This window comes from Carettochelys insculpta, chromosome 3 (assembly GCF_033958435.1).
Source record: "Carettochelys insculpta isolate YL-2023 chromosome 3, ASM3395843v1, whole genome shotgun sequence".
Lineage (NCBI taxonomy): Eukaryota > Metazoa > Chordata > Testudines > Carettochelyidae > Carettochelys > Carettochelys insculpta.
In genome coordinates, this window is record NC_134139.1 from 45,181,403 (window position 1) to 45,200,091 (window position 18,689).

At 50.5% G+C, this 18,689-nt stretch overlaps 1 long non-coding RNA gene across 1 annotated transcript in view; it reads right to left on the minus strand.

Annotated features, from left to right (window-relative positions):
• LOC142010262 (uncharacterized) overlaps positions 1-11,904 on the minus strand; it is a 40,975-nt gene extending 29,071 nt beyond the window's left edge. Inside the window, exons 1-2 of the long non-coding RNA XR_012644746.1 lie at positions 11,653-11,904; positions 6,547-6,690 (exon numbers count right to left, since the gene is read on the minus strand). This is a non-coding gene — a long non-coding RNA (uncharacterized LOC142010262). The remainder of the gene's footprint in view (positions 1-6,546; positions 6,691-11,652) is intronic.
• Positions 11,905-18,689: the final 6,785 nt, after the last annotated feature.

The window sequence follows — 18,689 nt, forward strand, 5'->3', positions numbered from 1 at the left end:
AAAAGCGGTGACCGTGTGCACATGGCCTGCAGGTGAGGAAATAGTCGATGAAAATGGCTTCCCGTGCAGCTGCTCTGTCCACTTGGCTTTACTGGATCTTTTCTCCTTTGATGGCAATTCTTCTCTTCCACACCTGCTTTCCCACAAGCTGCCACATCATCTCCAGAGACAGCAGAAGGAATTTTACCAGGGACATGTCACTACCAAAACCCTTTCCAGCCCCCTGCCAGTTAGCGAGGGGAAAATGTACCCACAATACCCAGAGATCTTCATTTCGGTTTGCTTTTCCAAGGGAGGAAGAACCACTCAAAGCAAGAGCCACACGCTGTGGTCAGAGCTCTGCTGCAGAGCCTCTGCTTCTCTCTGCTATCAATTATGACACGCTCTCGAATCCAGTGTTCCCTCTGACCCACAGGGAATCTGGAGCAAGGCCACTGACTATAACCAAACCCTCTCGACAACAGAAATGCTGAATCCTGACACCAAGGTTGGGGGAGGTTCAGGGATCTTAAACGCATTGCACAACACGTCGAGCGTCTTTTGCAACCGGGGTTCGTGTGCATGTGCTGTTTGTCCTTTCCCACACTTTTGGGAAAGCCAGGCTTGTGGACTGGGTCCTCACTAAACAGGAATCTGGGGGTGCTCTCTCTATGCTTTGTGTGCTAGCAACTCTCACACCTCACTTCATGTACCATTCTGCACTGCCCAGGCCATCTAGCCTAGACCTATAGCTTCCATCCCAAACTATCCCAGCCCTTGGCTCCCCACACACAACTTTGCCAGTGACCCAGCCTCTGCCCTGCAGCCCCTCTGCTGTCCCGGCCCTGGGCTCCCCACACGGCTCACCCATTGCCCCTCACCCCACCTTCTGTTATTTCACTCAAATGCAAGTCCAAAGGCTTTACAAGCATGTTGAGTTTGTACAGTGCAGTGAACGTGCTCCTGTGTCCTCATCAGTAGGCTGTTGGCTCTTAACATATGCTAAGTCCTACTGAAATCAGTCTCTGCCTAGATGAGGCTTTAGAGCAGCAGCAGCACCCATTAGCGGAGGGCATGTGCGGAGGCCATTTAGCATTATTACCCATGCAGGTTTCTGAAGCAGGCTACCACCTGTCAAGATCCTATTTCTGCCTGGCAGCAGCTCTGGAACCAGGATGCACCGTCAAGCCAAACTTCCTGGTGCTTTTGGATTGGTCCCTGGAGGCAGAGACCAGCCTGCCATGTGTGCAGGTCAAACCCTCCCTCTGCTTCCCTCCGCTTGGGGTCCCAATCTCAGCCATGCAGAGTTCTGGGTGCGGGGGTTATGTTTCTGTGGGAAGAGTTCACAGGCCCATGCAAGTCTGGTGGAAGCAACACTGCAGGGCCCGCTTTTGGGCACCATGCACACCCCCCTCCCCCGCCAGCCTTCCCTTTAACAGCACCAGTGATACTCCCACTCTCAGAAAGGTGGTACTAAGACTGCTCCATATCCCCAAGAGCCCTGGAGCTTTCGGAGGTTCACCAAAACCCACTAAACTCCATGGGGAATCCTCCCATCAACTTCAGCAGACATTGGTTCATGCCTCCCGGGAACCAGAGTCCTGTGTGTAGAGCAACGTGGAATAGGATGTGCTGCTCCCTGTCCACTGACTGCCAATCAAGCACAGGGAGTGAAAGGCTGGCCATGCTGCAGGGCCCGGCTCCAGCCACACTTGAGTTTTGACTCTTTTGCACTCAGGTCAGCGGCCTCAGGAGAGCCCCAGGGTCCACAGTCCAGGCTGGGCCATGTCTCCGAACTGGAGTCAGGAGTGGCCTATTGCACTGGCAGGCGTCAGGCCAGGGGAATGGAGTTTAACAGACAAGTGGAATCCAACAGCACAGGGCTGCAGCAGGCCGGGGTGAGAACAGGTCCGTGGGCAGGGAAGCGGTGTTGGTGACACTGGATCTGTAAGAATGTACCGGTGTGAATCCTTTCCACGCGCACAGCTCGTAGATGCTGAGCAGGCGTGTGGCGGCCTTGTTGCTGTTCTCTGGTGACAGAAGGACCCCAAGAGGTTGTTGGGTCAAAGGGCCAGAGTCTTTGGGACTCGTCTCACTCAGTAAAACTTGGATTGCTCACATTCACCTGACTTCAGTGCTCTGTGATTCCCCCTTACACACGTTTCACAGGATGGGAACATTTGTACTTCATCAGATACACTGTGTCTGGAAAAGGAAGGGACCACTCTCCCCAGCCCCGCTCCCCCAGGCTGCCATTAAGTCTGTTTGCCTGTGATTCCTTCCAGCTGACAGAGCCAGTCTGTTAGCAGTTAAACAGAGCTTGTCCTGTAATAACCCCATTCAGGCTGCTAATTGGTACCAGCACCTAGTCATGCCTTGTCCTAGCCTCTGGCTGAGAGTTGGCTGTGCAGAGCTCCAGAGGGAATGTTCAGCTGTAGCCCCTGCTGCAGTCACCTCACTAAGGGGCCATTATCTCGCTGCTGTTCATAGCCTCCTCTCATATTTGACTTTGCAGTGGGGAGTTTCACATCAGAGCAGGCATGAGGCAGGGGGGATAAAATATCCTTATTATAGAAAGCAACTGAGCTCAGCCCTGTCCCTCACGGGACAGTTAAAGACAGACAGGTCTCATCTCTTCCTGTGCTAACTGGCCACAAAGGCGGCAGCGTGAGCCTCTTCTGGTGACATCACAGTGTGTTGCCGTGTAAATGGTGGTGACAGCACCCGCTCCCAGAGGCATGTGTCTTCACCACAGGGAAGGGCAGGGAGACAGTATAGTTATTAGCATTGATACAGCTTTGTGCATAAATTAGCCCCATCAGAGAGACCTCTGCTGCAACACTGATAGGACCCGAACATTAAAATACGCATTGTTCACTAATAGCACATGGCACTCCTAAGGCATCGGCAACTATGGCTTGTTAGGGACAGGCAAATAACTGAAACAGGGTCCCCATGCTAGTCCTCCAGTCCATTTCAGATGTGTTCATGTGTCATATGGGCAAAGTGGATGTTGCAGTCCATTCTACAGGCTGGTCCATCGCAGGATAAGCACCTACCTAGCACCACTAACAGAGTTATTCCTGTAGCTGCAGTGACAACGCTGTCTTGTCTTGTCTTTTCTTTTTTTGTTTCTTTAGGAGGGGATACTAGGGGTCATGGGTTCCAGCCCTGCTGATGACCTATCTGTGTGTGATTATCTTTCCCATCTTTGCATTTATTTTCCAAAAGCACTAGAGAAATTGAATTTGCCGGCAGAACTCACATTTCAGAGTCAGGTGCCCCAGCAGTCACAGAAACTCATTTTTAAAGGCGCTCCCACAAGTATTTACTGAGCAAGGACTGTGTTGTCATCCGCACAGGTAACAGAGACTATGTAAGAAGTCCCCAGGAAGTAGCAGATGGGGAATTTCAAATATTTGACAATTGTAAAGTGAAAAAACGTAAAAAGGAATTTATCACATAAACTAACACCAACAAACAGACTCAGAGAGCTCACACCTGTCTGAGGATGTTCTGTAGGTTGACAAAAGGGGCTGAGTCTGTCTGACAAATTATCCATTGTTCAGTTATTTGCTCACCTCCAGTTATTATTCATCTTCTGTTGTGCATTTTCCAAGCAATTAGCTAATTAGGCAGTGTCATTACCCCTGTTTTACAGGTGGGGGGATGGGCGAATGTTGAGAGGTGCGGGATATTGCTGCTCCCAGAACGATGGGGGAGGGGGACGCTCAAGGAGGCCACTAAAAGTATGTACAGTTAAAGGCCCCTTATGAACATTTGGCTCTAGGGCCCACATCCACAAAGTTATTTCAACTCTTACGTTCCATTGAAATCAATAGGAGTGAGGAGCCTGAAGGCCATTGTGGATCTGGGCCTAATGACTGGGCCAAAGCGACCTACTGAAGCCAGAAGAAAACGTGGATTAGATCACAGAAGTTCTTGGATCCCCTCTTTGATGCTCTAGGCAACGCGGCTTTTCTCCGCAGAGTTGGCAATTTGAGAATGCCCTCCTGTGGCGGGGAAGCTGAGAGGGCTCCCAACCCACAAAGCGATACCCTTCGCTGACACCGTGCGCTTTCTGCATCCGCACAGGGCCGTGTTCTCCTGCTGATGCCCTCAGACCCCCAAACATACACCGCAGCCACAGCCAGACCAGAGGCCCTGCCATGAACCCCTGGGAAGCGCATGCGTGCAAGCCCTCGGTAGTGAGTCCTGACATTCACCAACTGCGCCTCACACGGGCCCTGCTGCAGAGGGACTGGGAGAAGATACCCACAAATCAACAACAGACCATTCTCCTGGAGCCCCCTGAGACACCCGTGCCAGCAGGACAAAGGGCGAGTGCATTCTTCTGCCTGACAAATGCATTACCCACTAGTCCTGCTGCAGGGAAGAGGGCCACGCCAACATGAGGTGTGGGACAGCACGTACCATATGTAACTGTCCCACTGCTGGGAAATGTGTTCGTACAGCCGCCCCCTGTGACCTGGTGCTGTAATGCAGAAGGGGTGCTGGGACCCTGTTACAGGACAGAAGTCTCTTTCTTTTACTCTTTAAAGTGTTAACAACCCCCGCAGCCCGTTTTGGAGACGGTAACGTACTTGGCGTTTATTTACCAGACTCTCCCTCTCCTAGTTAGGATCTGACCGATGGTCCCTCTAATGTTTCCTGGCCATGTGCAGAATAAATTCTGTTTTGTGCACTGAGGCATGTGCTGATGTCCATCACCCATAGAAACACAGGCTGCAAACAGCAGGCACTTCATGCTTCTAGGTGCTCTTGTTTCAGGTTACTCTCAGACCCACTCCTTTGGTTTCATCAGTTTGCATTTTCAAAGTTATAGCAGCTCTAATGGGGCCAGAGGCTGGGATTGCTTTTTTTTTTATGGAACCTTAGATTTTGGAGCATGAGACAACAGCCTCCAGGTGACAAACAATAGCTCGCCAAGCTGGCCTGGTTCACCATGTGTGGGAAGCAGAGGGAGGGGAGCTGTGACCAATGATAGGCCCTAAGTCTGAGGCAAGTAGTGGAAGAAGACCTGGGCTGCCTCATGAGGGGAACAATGGGCTGGGGAGGAGCACTGAACGGTTTCAGGTGGGTCCTGAAAACTGGCTAACATCCCACGAACGATCTGAACCAGGCACTGATCTAACCACTTGACATGAGGAGCTAGAGTCAGAAGGTAGTTCCAGGCCATCAACTTCATCTTCCACCAACCACCAGTGGAGAGAACAGTACTCAATCCCAAACCTGCAGAGGCCGATGAAAAACATCATTCCTTCATCTCTGGGTTATTTGAAAGTGTACAAAGGGCTGGGAGGGCATGGAAGAAGCAGGAAATACCAACAAACCCACGCTCGCAGCACACTGTGCAACCAAAGTGCTTGGCGTAGCCTTTGAGAACAGCTTGACAAACTTAACACCTTTTTTCAAACCATTTCTACACATCTGTCATTTGAAATTACTCGCTGGGAAGTTTGTGAAGGGATTGAACATACGCTGTTACTGGGGGAGCACCTCCTGTCTAGGCTTTGCTGGCTTTCCTGGCTCTAGTATCTGCCTCCCTCCGTAGGAGGCATGCACTTTATCTTCGCACCCCACTAGCAGGGTAAAAGAGGGGTATTATTCCCATTGTACTGATGGGAACCTGGGGCATCAAGAGTCTACTGGTCACAGTGATCATGCAGTGAGTTTGTGGAAACTGAACCCTGAGCTGCTGAGTCCCAGGCAAGTGTCTTTCTCACAAAAGCTGTCTTTCTGAGTTCACTACCGGAGTGGTTGGTGAAGCCACACAGCATTGTTTCTGTTCTCTGATGGGCAGCCCCAAACTGCTTCCTCAACTGAACATTTCAATGAAATGCATCTTAGGTACAGGACCCATCGTCACTTTTGAGGCACATAATTTCTCCCACATCAGTGCCAAAGGACAGGGAATGAGCGAGGTGGGAAGGGGCAGCAACCAAATGTCAATTCTGAATTTGAGAAAGTTGCTGTGATTAGGGATGATTTGGGGCCTCAACTGGGACTGGGACCCATAACAGATGCCAAGGAGCTTACAACCTAGGCACCAGAGAGACACATGAGGAGAAAGGTGCTATCTTCCCTGTGCCACAGAGTGGGAGTTGAGGAACGAGAACTTAATCAGCCTGCCCCTTGTCACACAGCGAGTCTGGCAGAACCAGACTTGGAATCAGAATCTCCCGTCTTCCAGTCCAGTGCCCGACCCTCCATCCCCTCCTTCCTAGCCAATCCACAAACACTTGTGAAAACTCTTTGCCTCTCTCCATCAAGCTCTTAATTCAGAGCAAACCTACAGAGCAAAACCGGAGGCACCAGGGGAATGTTGTATTCCCAGATACATCCTTAACTGCGGTCCTGCCAACATCCGACAAACTAGACCCTGCACAGCAAGCAAATATGACAGAGTCACTTCAAGCAGTGATTGCTCATGTTCACGATAGCTAAGACAAATGGGGCATCCCAAACGTGGAACCTAAACACATGCATTGATCTTTAATTAGTCATCTGCTTCCAGAGAGGCTGGTGAGTTGGATCCGAACTTACCTCCCACTGAATTGCATTGATAAACTTTTCCTTTGTCCAGCTCCGCACTGTGCTGCCGCATATGTCCCGTCGCAAAGGAGCAGAGCAGCAGGCTGGCACCCTTCTCAGGCACTTGCTGGGTTGTTACTTGCCAGCCTCTGGGATCTGGGGTAGCACAAAAAATATGAAACTCAGTTCCTACCTAATAGCGAGAGAGGCCCAGGCCCCTGACCAGCTCAGAGGCTGGCAGCAGAGATGTGACGGAGAGAGTTGAGGGGCACCAAGGGAGGGGCATTGGAAAAGAAGCCATGGGGCATGCATGGTGTGGGATGAGTAAAGATCAGATTGCCAGGATCCAGTGGGTGAAATCTCAGCTCTTGATTTAAAATAAATTTTGCCTGCTTCTTGCTGCACACCGATCACAATCCCAGCCATGCCGGGAAGCTCCACACCTCCTACGAAGAGCGCCCTGCCCCTGCTCATGCTTCTGGCTCTGCCCTACACGAGCATGACTGCAGGTGGTCTGACCCTATTGATAGCAGCTGTCGTTATCTGCCACCACCGGCTATCAAACTTGGAGCTGCAGGAAAGCTCGTGGTGGGGTGGTGAGGTTGAGAAACCCCCAAGGACAGGCTGTGTCATGGCTTTCGTTTGCACTGGCATAGCTTCCACGGTATTCCTCACAGTTCTCAGCTCCATTAGCATTTCCCCACCCCCCGTGGCTTTTATTTCCCAGGTATCTGAACACTGACTGAGCGTCACCCTGTGGAGCCCTAGCAAGGGCCACACGACGGGGTCACTCACTCTTGGGTCTAAAGCAAGACACAGGGTTTATGGTTGCAGTCATTACCCCACACACAGTGTGTCGGCCTGGGAGTTGCAAGGACATGTTATTCAAAGCTGCAGGTGAGATGCTCCAAAGACAGTTTCATTCCTGGCTTGTGAGGCTGGTGCCTGCTGCGAGCTCCCCAAGTCCTGTGCCAAAGCAGGATTGGCAGACTCAATTTAATCAGAATATAATGGGTCTCTGCTCCCTGGGTATGTATGGGATTTGCTGGGTTAAAGATCCCCCTCCTGAGGGCGATGCTCTGTCATGTCCAATGGTCCCTCTATTTTTAACATTCCCTAGGCAGAATAAATTTTGTTATGTGCACCGAGGCATGTGCAGATGTGCAGCACTGGGAGAAACACAGACTACCAGCTGTGGGCACTCTGCTAATCAGCTGGGTGGCACGTGAGTCTCTTTTGGGTGGCTACCCAAATGCTCAGCTTATGAGGAGTGCTGGCCAAGTCCTGCTCTGCTCAGGTTCTGGTCCCACATGTGCAATCGTGATCTCTGAGCGCCCTTGGGCAGCCCTCTCCCCGCTTCCCTTCCACTTCTCTGACTGCGGCACGCGTTGCGTCACGTGACCGCCGCCCTGCTACAGTCAAGCTTTACATCCGGGGGATTGCAGCTGCAGTCACAAGGCACGTTCCTGTGCAGCACCCCGGGGCACTGTCAGACGGCAAGCGGCCCTCCACTCCCAGCCAAACCAATGCGACCTGGAGCAAACGGCTCTCCGGCTTGGCCTTGGGACGCCGAAGAACCCTCAGGCCATTCTCTCATCCCCTCCCCTACCAGCTCCTCAGACACATACGAGAAGCAACAGAAGAGCCATTAAACACAGGAGTCATAATCTCTCCTGTGTGCTCAGGACCCCTGCTCTACCAGGCTCCTTACCCAACAGCAAGGGAGGCCCTGTGGGCTGTGACTGATGGCCAAGATCTGCAGTGAGGAACTACATCGTCTGGTGTATTGGGACAATGGCTGGCACTGCGACGTACTCGTACGGAGAACGCGGAACAGGGTTATTGAAATCACAGATTTGGTCCTGACGCACAAACACTACGCGCTGATGCACAGTTCTGCATCAGCATTGCATAAAATGTCTGTTTCCAGCATAACCCCCCAGTGAAAGGACAATAAATGCCTCTGGTCCCTGTGTGTTGTGCTGCAGCGCACTCGGGCCTGGTGGGCACCTGGTGTTTTCATGTCTCCAGAGGTCACCCAACCACAAGCAGTCATAGCACGTGACTATCCAGTGGGGCTGAGAGCAGGAAGAGGTGATGGTCAACTCTCTCGGGCGGCGCCCTGAGCAGAATTCAGTGTCTGTATTGCCTTGATTTCCATCTTACCATTATGGAAGGCCCCGTGTGGGCCTAGTTCTGCATCTCAACCCTTGCACATAGTGGCCTGTTTGCCCTTTTAGGTTCTGCCAGACCAGATGTCCCACGACTGTGAGTGCAGTACCCACCCTGCCCCCTGATTTCTCCAGGCTGGATGGAGTCTGGTGCTTATCCACCTTTACCCTTCATCTGTTTGCACCTTCAAACCAGCCTTGTCAGCAGTAATAGCTCTTCTTTTGAGCCTGGCTGCTATAAGAGGTGAACAGTGGGACCCTCAATTCTATAACAGGCCTCATGTTGTTCAAGATATTTGATTGTCCTGGAAAGTGGAATGAACGGGGAGATGTCACCAAATTATTTAGGCCATTCAGGACCCTAGGAGGATCTAACCAAGCTAGGTGAATGGGCAACATGCTAACAGGTGAAAATCAGGGGTGACAAGGGCAAAATAACACACACTGAAGCAAAAACCTGAAGCTCCTCAGACAGCTTCTAAATTGGTTGTGTCTGCTCAGGAAATGAGTCTGGGTGTCACTGCAGACGGCGCAATGGAAACCCCTGTTCCATGGGCAACTGTGGTCAAAGAAGCTAACAAGATGTTCAGATGCCTATGGAAGGGGCTGGGTTATAACACAAAGAACATTATAAGGCCAGTATGTAAATCAGGGGTGTAGCCTCAACTGGAATACAAGTGTGCACTCTTGGTCACCCACTGCAAAAAAGGTTATTGCATAACCATGGGAAAGGATTCAGGGGTGGACAAGACAAGCCGGTGGCATGGAAAAACTCACACGGGATGAGGGATTGAGAGGACAGGGCTTGTTTATCTGAGAAAGGAGACAAATAAAGGGACCATTATACAACTGTAGAAAATGACGAACATTCTAGAGATCTGTGATTGGGCCCATCTGTTCTCCTTCTCCTGTAATGCAAGACCAAGGGGAAATGAAATTCAAAGGTGGAAAATTCAAAAGTGCTACAAGGCAATATGTATGCACACATTATATTGTGGAACTCCTTACTACAAGACATAGTTGAGGCCAAGAACTTGGCAAGATTCAAAAGGGGATAGGACATTTATAAAGACATCAAGGCTATCCAGTGTTATATAAATAATGAAAATGATGCTTGGAAGGGATATTAAACCTCAGGCTTCAGGACTTATGCCAACCCTGAGTATCTGAGACCAGGATGAGAGCTAATGTGGAGGCTGATGATCTTCCTGCTATGGAGTTTTGACACTTTCCTCTGAGGCACTTTGTATTAGCCACTGTCAGGGACAGGATTGCACCTGGCTGTTGCTATGTTCCTGTCCTATCATCAAATGCTACCTACCTCAGGTGTTAATTCAAAGTTCAAGGCGCAGAAACTTGGGACTGCTTGTTATCGTGCTCCTCAGCCAATGGCAAAGTGAGGGGGTGACTGGGCTAGTGCCCTGGCCTTTACTGAGATCAGTTACTCCCTTTGTACATCACGCTATGAACAGTTCTGTGTCGTGGGTGATAAATAGATGTAGCTCTTCCATGCTGTATTATCAGGCATGGTTATGTGTTAATAAGATCCAGAGCTTCTGAAGTTTACCGCCTGGCACTCTAACTGCAGCTCAGGGGTGACTTGACCTAGCATGGCTAAGAACTGTAGAGCATCCTGGAATATCAGAGAGTTACCACCTGGTTCAGAACATTTGGCAGTGGTAAGGCAACCTGGAACAGTTGAGGATTATTGCCAGGCCCAACATGGCTCAGGGCTGCAAGGTAATCTGATCTGATGCGACAGACAAGTGTAAAGAATTCTGTCTGGCTAAGGATTACAGACTAGTCTGCTAGTCTGAGGCCAGCTGCCCCAGAGCCAGCCATCGTGCTGTGTGTTAAACAAGCCCTGTTTTCCTGGCACACTCTTTTGGTTGCACTTCCATCTCAGTGGTGGCTCAGAACTGTCACACCAGGAGAGAGGAAAATATTGTTCATCACTCACCAAATGCCCAATTGACTTATGTGTTTAATGTTTTAGGCAGTTGGCTTAAGTGCAAACAGATGTCATGCAATGGATTTTTCCCTTCAGTATCTCAGTATGGGATGTTTTTTTCCCCTTAGTTAAACTTCCTAATGCAAACTGTACACGGTGCAAAGTTTCAATCTAGTCCAACTCAGAGCAGCCCCATGATACAGGACAGCCTGGAGTTGGGTAATGTGGATGCACAAAAACCAAGAGAAAGCTGAGATCAAAATCTTAGACAAGGCAGGGGAATTAACTGTTCAAGCTCATCAGCGTGCCAGAGCACATGGCAAAATCACAAGCTATTATACATTCAGAGAGAAGGCCCCAAAACATAAGAGCATCTTCTCAAGAAACTTCCTCACACTGCCACTATCAGCCTTCCTATCTATGGCCCTTAGCTATCCCCCATTACCTTACCTTGGCTGACAGCACCCCTGGGAGGTAGCGCAGTGCTCTCATACCCAGTGCCTTTGTGTTATAAAAGAGATACCAGTACCCCAACCCCCAGCCAGTCCCATGGCTGGGGTTGCCAAGGTGCTGGTACTAAGTACTGGCAAGTACCAGCACTAGAAAAAGCACTGGTCATACCCATTTTGCAGATGGATAGCTGAGGCACCAAAACACTACGGGGCTTGCCCAAGATCGCTAAAGACACCCAAGGCAGAGCAGAGAACTGAGTTCTTCTTTGCCCGAGACCTGGGCCCCGATCACTGGCCCATCTTTCTATGTCTTGTACGCCCTCATTTGTGGGATGTGACATGAAACTTGAGCCGCTTTTTGCATTGTCTCCCCTATTCCTCAAGCAGTCCTGGTGATTCGTTGGGAGTGTGACAGGGTAGACCATAGGTTCCCAAACTGGGAGGCATGCCCCACTGGGGGGACATGAAGAAATTCCAGGGGGGCATGAGGCAACCCCCCCAACAACCCTCCCCCATCCCAAGAAATAGCCCGCGCTGCCATTACCTCCTGCAAAAATGCAGATAGCGCCGGCTTCCTGCAGTGTTGGGGGGGGAGTCCCACAGCTGCATGCCACAGCCGGTATTTCAGGAAGCGTGTGCGCTGCTTCCCCTCCCCAAACAGCTGGCGCGTTTGCTGCAAAGCTGGGTCTGTTGCCTGCTGCCGACATCTTTCCATCTGCTGCCTTCCTGAGCAGGGGGCAATGGGGGAGTGGAAATCCCGGATCTGCACCAGCTCCAACTGCTCAGGCAGTGCGTGGCTGCCATGGGGAGCGAGGAGCAGGGCACGCGCTGCCTGAGCAGTTGGAGCAGGCGCAGACCTGGGACTCCCACTCCCCTCCTCGTCCCCTGCGCAGGAAGGCAGCAGGTGGAAGTATTCACCGGCAGGCAACAGGCCCGGCTTTACAGGGAACGTGCTGGCGTTTGGGGAGGGAAGCAGAGTGTGCACTTCCTGAGACCCTGGAGCTGGTGCGCAGCTGCGGGGACCCCAGGTACCAGCCAAGCTGTCCCCTCCCCTGGTCCAGACCCCCATGAGTACAGGTTCCGTGCCCCTCCCATAAATAAAGACAACACTGAAATGTTTGCGTTGGACAGATTTTATTTAAAAATGAAGCCCGGCCAACAAGCCCCCAATTGGAGCCAAGCCCCCATCTGCCTAAAGCATCGTAACACCCCCGCATCCCCCCACACACCTCAATCCTGAGCCTGTCAGACACTGGAGGCCCCTGTCCTGAGCCTCTCACATCCCGTCTTCTGCCACACCACTACTGCACAATCCACACACTGCACAGCTGCGTCCTGAGCCCATTATACTCCCAACACCCCTGCCCTGAGCCCCTCATACACCCCAGCCTGAACTCCTGCACCCTCACGTCCACAAGCCTGTGGTTTGCTCAGCAACCCCAACACTCTCCAGCCTGGAGCCCCTCCCTGAGCTAGCAGCCCCTTCTTCACTTCATCCTGCACCCAAATTCCCTCCCAGAGCTTGCACCTTTCACCCCTCCCCACACCCAAATCCCTCATTCCCACTCCAGCACCCGTACCTCCTGTCTCAACCCAGTGAGAGTGAGTAAGGGCCAGGGAAAGCAAAGGATTGGGGGGCGGGGGGGGGGGAATGGAGGGGGCGGGGCCTCAAGAAAGGGGCGAGGTCTTGGGGCTTGCCTCGACATTTAAAAAGTGATCTTGGTGTAAGGATTGTGGACCACAGCTGTATTACATTTTTGGGCCCAGAAAAACTATTTGTGCTTGTTTTTAATTTTAAATAACACTTTTATACCAAGTTGTTGTGTTTATTTTAAATTGAACATTACAAGTGGAACGTTTTGTTAAAAGTGGGGGTTGGATGGTAGTAAGGAAGAGGTGTGGGGGTGTGAGGGTGCCTCAAAAATCAAAAAGGGGGCATGATGCTGAAAAGTTTGGGAATCACTGGGGTAGACAAACCCCACACCAGCATGGAACGGGTTAAGGAGTTGCTCTAAGCTAGAGTGGGACCACCCCCAGGCCTGTACATAGTGCCAAAACTGAAGGAGATGCTGAAGCTCAGAGAAGGGAAAATCCAGGGAGGGAAGAGGCTGTGGAGCTCCCCAGCAATATCCCAGAGAGAGGGCCGGCAGCCAGCAAAGCCTTTGCCCCTGCAGAAAGGAGGGCACACAGGTCCCCTGGATGTTGAGGTCAACTTGATGCAACATATAGGCTGTGTCTACACTAGCCAAAAACTTCGAAATGGCCATGCAAATGGCCCTTTCGAAGATTACTAATAAAGCGCTGAAATACATATTCAGCGCTTCATTAGCATGCGGGCGGCCAGGGCACTTCGAAATTGACGCGCCTCGCCGCCGCGCGGCTCATTCAGACGGGGCTCCTTTTCGAAAGGACCCTGCCTACTTCGAAGTCCCCTTATTCCCATCTGCTCATAGGAATAAGGGGACTTCAAAGTAGGCGGGGTCCTTTTGAAAAGGAGCGCCATCGGGACGAGCCGCGCAGCGGCAAGGCGCGTCAATTTCAAAGTGCCGCGGCCGCCCGCATGCTAATGAAGCACTGAATATGTATTTCAGCGCTTCATTAGTAAACTTTGAAATGCCATTTGCATGGCCATTTTGAAGGTTTTGGCTAGTGTAGACACGGCCATAGTCTCGCATTGCTGACCTATTGTGTGACCTTGAATAATTTCACTTCTGTTTCCTCTCCTGCCTTCTGGCTGTCTTTTCTATTTTGATTATAAACTCCCATGGCAGAGATGGTCTGTTCTTGGGTTTGTACAGTGTCTAACACAATTCAGTCCAGATCTCAGCTGAGTCCTCTAAACAATGCTGTAATTTTCACAGTGCTGTAAGCCTGTAGCTTGTACACAGTAAAGGAGCACTGTTTGGTTTGTTTGCTTGTGTGTTTCAGTACACAGTGGCATTTTATCTGGTGTCATACAAGATCACATTAAGAGAAACACAAAAGGAGGGTCATACTTCTTTCTGGGATGCTGCTGCAGTCCCTGATACACGCTGCAGTAACACACTGAGGGCTTGTCTACACTTGCCCCCAACTTCAAAGGCGGCATGTTAATCAGGGCAACTGAAGATTACTAATGAAGTGCCACGGTGCATATGTAGCACTTCATTAGGCTGATTCTCCCCTGCGGCAACTTTGAAGCTTCAAACTTCAAAGTGCCGGCATGCATGTAGCCGTGGGCGTTTCGAAGTGCCCGTACTACTTTGAAGTGCCCGTACTACTTTGCCTTTTGCTCCTCAAAATTTTGGGGAGTAAAGGGACTTGGAGGTAACGAGGGCACATCAAAATGCCCACGGCTACGCACATGCCGGCACTTTGAAGTTTGACCTTCGAAGTTGCCGCAGGGGAGAATTAGCCTAATGAAGTGCTGCATATTCACAGCGGCACTTCATTAGTAATCTCCCTTTGCCCTGATTAACATGCCCCCTTCAAAGCTGGGGGCAAGTGGAGACCCAGCCTGAGTAAAGTCAGGCCAATTTTAATAATATTGAACATCTTAAAAGTGGCTTTGTCCAATTCTACCTTTAAAGCAAATCCGAAAAGCTCTCTGGAAGAGAGGCCATAAGTTTGGGCTTCAGTAAAGTCATTTCTAATGTACCAACTCAAGGAAGTCGGGAGTTTCAAAGTGAAACAAAGACAATGCTCAGAGGGGAGTGCACTCCTGTATGACTCTCCTTAAGGGCAAGATGCTGCCTGGCCCATGGCAGAGCACCCCCTTCAGGATCCCCATGAGAATCACAAGTGTGCGGCTCCAACTGCCCCCATTCCTGCAAGCACTCTGTGGTGCAAGAGTGTAGCCGACCTTGTGTTTCATCTGCTGGCTGAGGCCTTCTGACCAGTTCCTCCCCTCCCAGGGGCTGCAAATGAATGAATGAATGAAAGAGAATGACCGAATGAACCTGCAAGCAGCGGCCATCGGGATAGTGGCCTCTCTCACTTTACACCACCTTGGCAGCGTCATTCCACTCCAGAGCCCACTGAGTCCCCAGTTCGAGTCTAAGAAACTCCGAACCCTGCTTCTATCCATCACCTATTATTTTCAGGCAAATTTTATCAGAGGCATGTATGGGCAGAAGATCTGAGATGCTTTGATTTTGCTAGGAGGTTAGAAAGACATGGCCCATGTTGTCTATTTTATGCCCTCAGATAAGAAGCAGGCATTTAATAAGATGGAAGGGAATTATCTGTTTCAAACACCTTAGCCCCTTTGATTTTGCCCCACATTTAGGAATAAACTAAATCTTTTATTTAATAACACACTAGCTAGACAATTCTAGCGCTGTTATTCTGTAAGCCATCTTCTGCCTTGCTAAGGGCACCAGACAGGACTGATCACTTTCCTCTCAGTTTTGGTCAGTTTTTCACAGTTGTGTCAGAAATGGACTCAGCACAAACAGCGTTTAAATGGAGAAGTGGATAACCACCTATCAGGGATGACCAGCAATGCTGACGGCTGCCACGGGCCCAGGGCAAGCTGGGAGGGGGGCCCAGCTCCCCACTCCCAGAAGGGGCAGGGCCCAGAGAGGAAGGGGGGGCTTAGGGCAGTCATCCCTGGCCCCTCCCCTGACCCCCCCACCCATGCTCCCTCAGAGCCATATGTGGAGCAGCAGCACAGCATTTCAAAGGGGTCTGGAGCTCCCGCTGCCACCTCTGCTACTTCAGCAACAGCAGCAGCTGGAGCTCCAGGCCGCTTAAAAATGCTGGGCCTGGGGCAACTGCCCCCTTTGCCCCCATCCTCCATCAGCAGCAGGCTGGGTCTGAATAATATTTAGCCCTGCCATGAGTGCAGGGGGCTGAACCAGATGGACCTCTCCAGGTCCCGTCCAGTTCTACAATCGTTAAGATTCTGTAGGGCGGTGCTTTCTGAAGCCGGTCTGCTTCCATTCCTCGGGAATTCTCTCGCGGCACCCTAGAAACGACAAGAGCAACGAGACAGGAGATCGTGTTGTATCAGGCTGCAGAACACGCTGCAATAAAAGCAGAGCATTGTCCCTTTCAAGACTTCGGCCTGGTATTGACTGAGGGGAAATCTGTGCTTGCTCTTCAAAACTGTGGCGTACATCAATGTTCCCCCACAGACTTTTTCCATCCGCGCGCAGAGTAATGTTTTCGTGTGCACCGTGGCACATGCAGACGTGCGCTGCCAGCAGAAACACAATAGCTAGGTGTGGGCACTGCGCTGATCAGCAAGGCGGCATTGAAAGCTCTCCTGAACTGCTGTGCAAGTGCCCAGCTTCCAGCGAACACTGGTCTGCGTATGCTGTTACAAAGTCTTGGGATGAAATTCTTCCCATGCAGAAGACCAGCACGAGGGCATCGCTGAAGTCCCACTTATTTCCTACATTTTTTTCAAACTATAATTACCGTAATCCAATCTTGTGTGCGTGCCAGGAAGGAATACAAAGTTGCTCTTTATTCACTCCACAGTGACTTTGCATGTGGGAGGAACATAACATCCAAATACTAAATATTCTGATTTGGCTCATGGCATGACCGCCGCATCAGCTGCGGTAAATGTGAAGTGCCTCAGTGAATCATTGAATAGTGCCTGAGGTTACTACTAGCGCAGCTCCATCCACATCGTTCGCAGTCTGGAGAGAACAACCTGAAAGTTATTCAATAGGTAAACCTCATAACAAACCAGTATAGCTCAGCTTCTCGTGCAGTTAACCAAACACACCCGTAACGCCTTCTCCTTTCTCATCTGCATCATCCTTAGACACCGGGGGAAAGTAGAAATGTTAATTGGCCTCCTTAGTTATTGAGCATACGCCAAATGGAGAACCGCTTTCAAAACGACAACTTGTTGGTCTTTGGCAATTATAGTCCATCAGGCCTGCCAACAGCGAAAGGAAGGGCAAAGGCGGCAACTGTCTCAGGTCCCAGTCGTTCAAAAGGGCCTGAGGCTCCCTGCTACTGTGGCAGCGGGGGCTGCTGGAGCCCGGGATGCTTTAAATCATTGCTGGAGCCAGCAGCCACATATTGCAGGTAGCGCAGAAGGGCTGGTGGGACAAGCTAGCCACCAGCCCCATTCCTTTTACTCAAGGCCACGCCCTTCTGCGAACACAGAGCCACACACACGCACATCTTCCCCAGGGGCCCAGCAATTCTGTCGGGGCCTCTGCAGATCATGCAACCTTCGCTTAAGCCGCCTCCACCTAACACATGATCTTTCTCTGCACTTATGCCGTCCCCATCAGCATAGTACACAAACCCTCAAAAACCATACGTGGAAATCCTCTCAACTCCCCTGTCAGGCATTTTACAAACAACAGCAATGACTTGCTTACAGTTGTATAGTAAGACAGGATCTGAACCCAGATCTCCTGAGTCCTTGGCTATTGCCATAATCACCATGATTAATTATAGTGAGACTCCTGCTAAGTGATGCAAATGTAGTAGAGTCTATGAGGCGCTCAGCCACGATCCGAAACTATTTGGCGTTCACAGGTAATATGGAGATTTAGAATGGATATATTCATTTCCAGCATGAAAGATTTCAGAATGTAATGGGAAAGTGCCTTCAATCAGGCACTTGCATGAAAGCAACGGGGCTCTTTTCATAGGTTCATAGCGGTCAAAGCCAGATCTCCCTAGCCTGGCCTCCTGGCCAAAGGATTTTTAAAGCTACTCACTAAATTAAATCTCATTCACTACAGGGGTCTCCATTGTGTTACACTGGTTGCCAGGTAAATGAATTATAAGATGATGGAAGAGGCATTGCTGGTGGCTGACTGGATGTATAACGTAATGCCTGGAAAAGCACATACCTAAATACGCACAAATATAGAAGAGTCAAAAGAAAATGAAATGTGTCAGGCTGGTTAAGGACACAACCTCTGTGGCTATGGAAGTGAAACCCCTCCCTGTGCAACTGAAGGGTGATTTTCCAAGCATAAAGGCAAGTTAGGTGCCCACTGAAAATCAGTGGAAATTGGGCATCTAATTACAATGGGGGGTTGTAAATCTCCCCCCTTATTTACTGCAGTCACAGCCCACCAGCAATGCCTGCACTCTCAATAGTTCCTCATCCATGCTCAAAACTTTTCTGTTAGTCTATAAGGTGCCACAGGACCCTTCGTTGCTGTTACAGATCCAGACTAACACGGCTACCCCTCTGATACTTGTCACTATGAAATAGTTTCCTCACTTGCCTTCACCGGTGGAGCCAAGCAGACTCAGATCCCAAACATGGGGGTTTGGTTCTGCTGCAGCAAACTATCCTAAACAAACCACAACCATTCACTCCAGCAAACTTGACAGTTTCTCCTTTTGTTTTAAGGACACTGTGTCGCTTCTCCAACCTTTGTGTGCCTCACCCATGATGTGGGCCACCACCGCTGTGGAGCAGAGGGAAGTTGAGATGGAACTTGTCGCACTTTAAAAAGTCTATTTTAAATGTGCGACAAGATCCTCAGGTGGTGTAAATGAAGTGACAGTTTAATTGTAGTCAATGGAGTTACTTTGATTTACACCACTGAGAACCTAGCCCACTGTTTTCCTTAACTCATTTCCCAGCCTAGTGTTACTGAAACCCTAAAA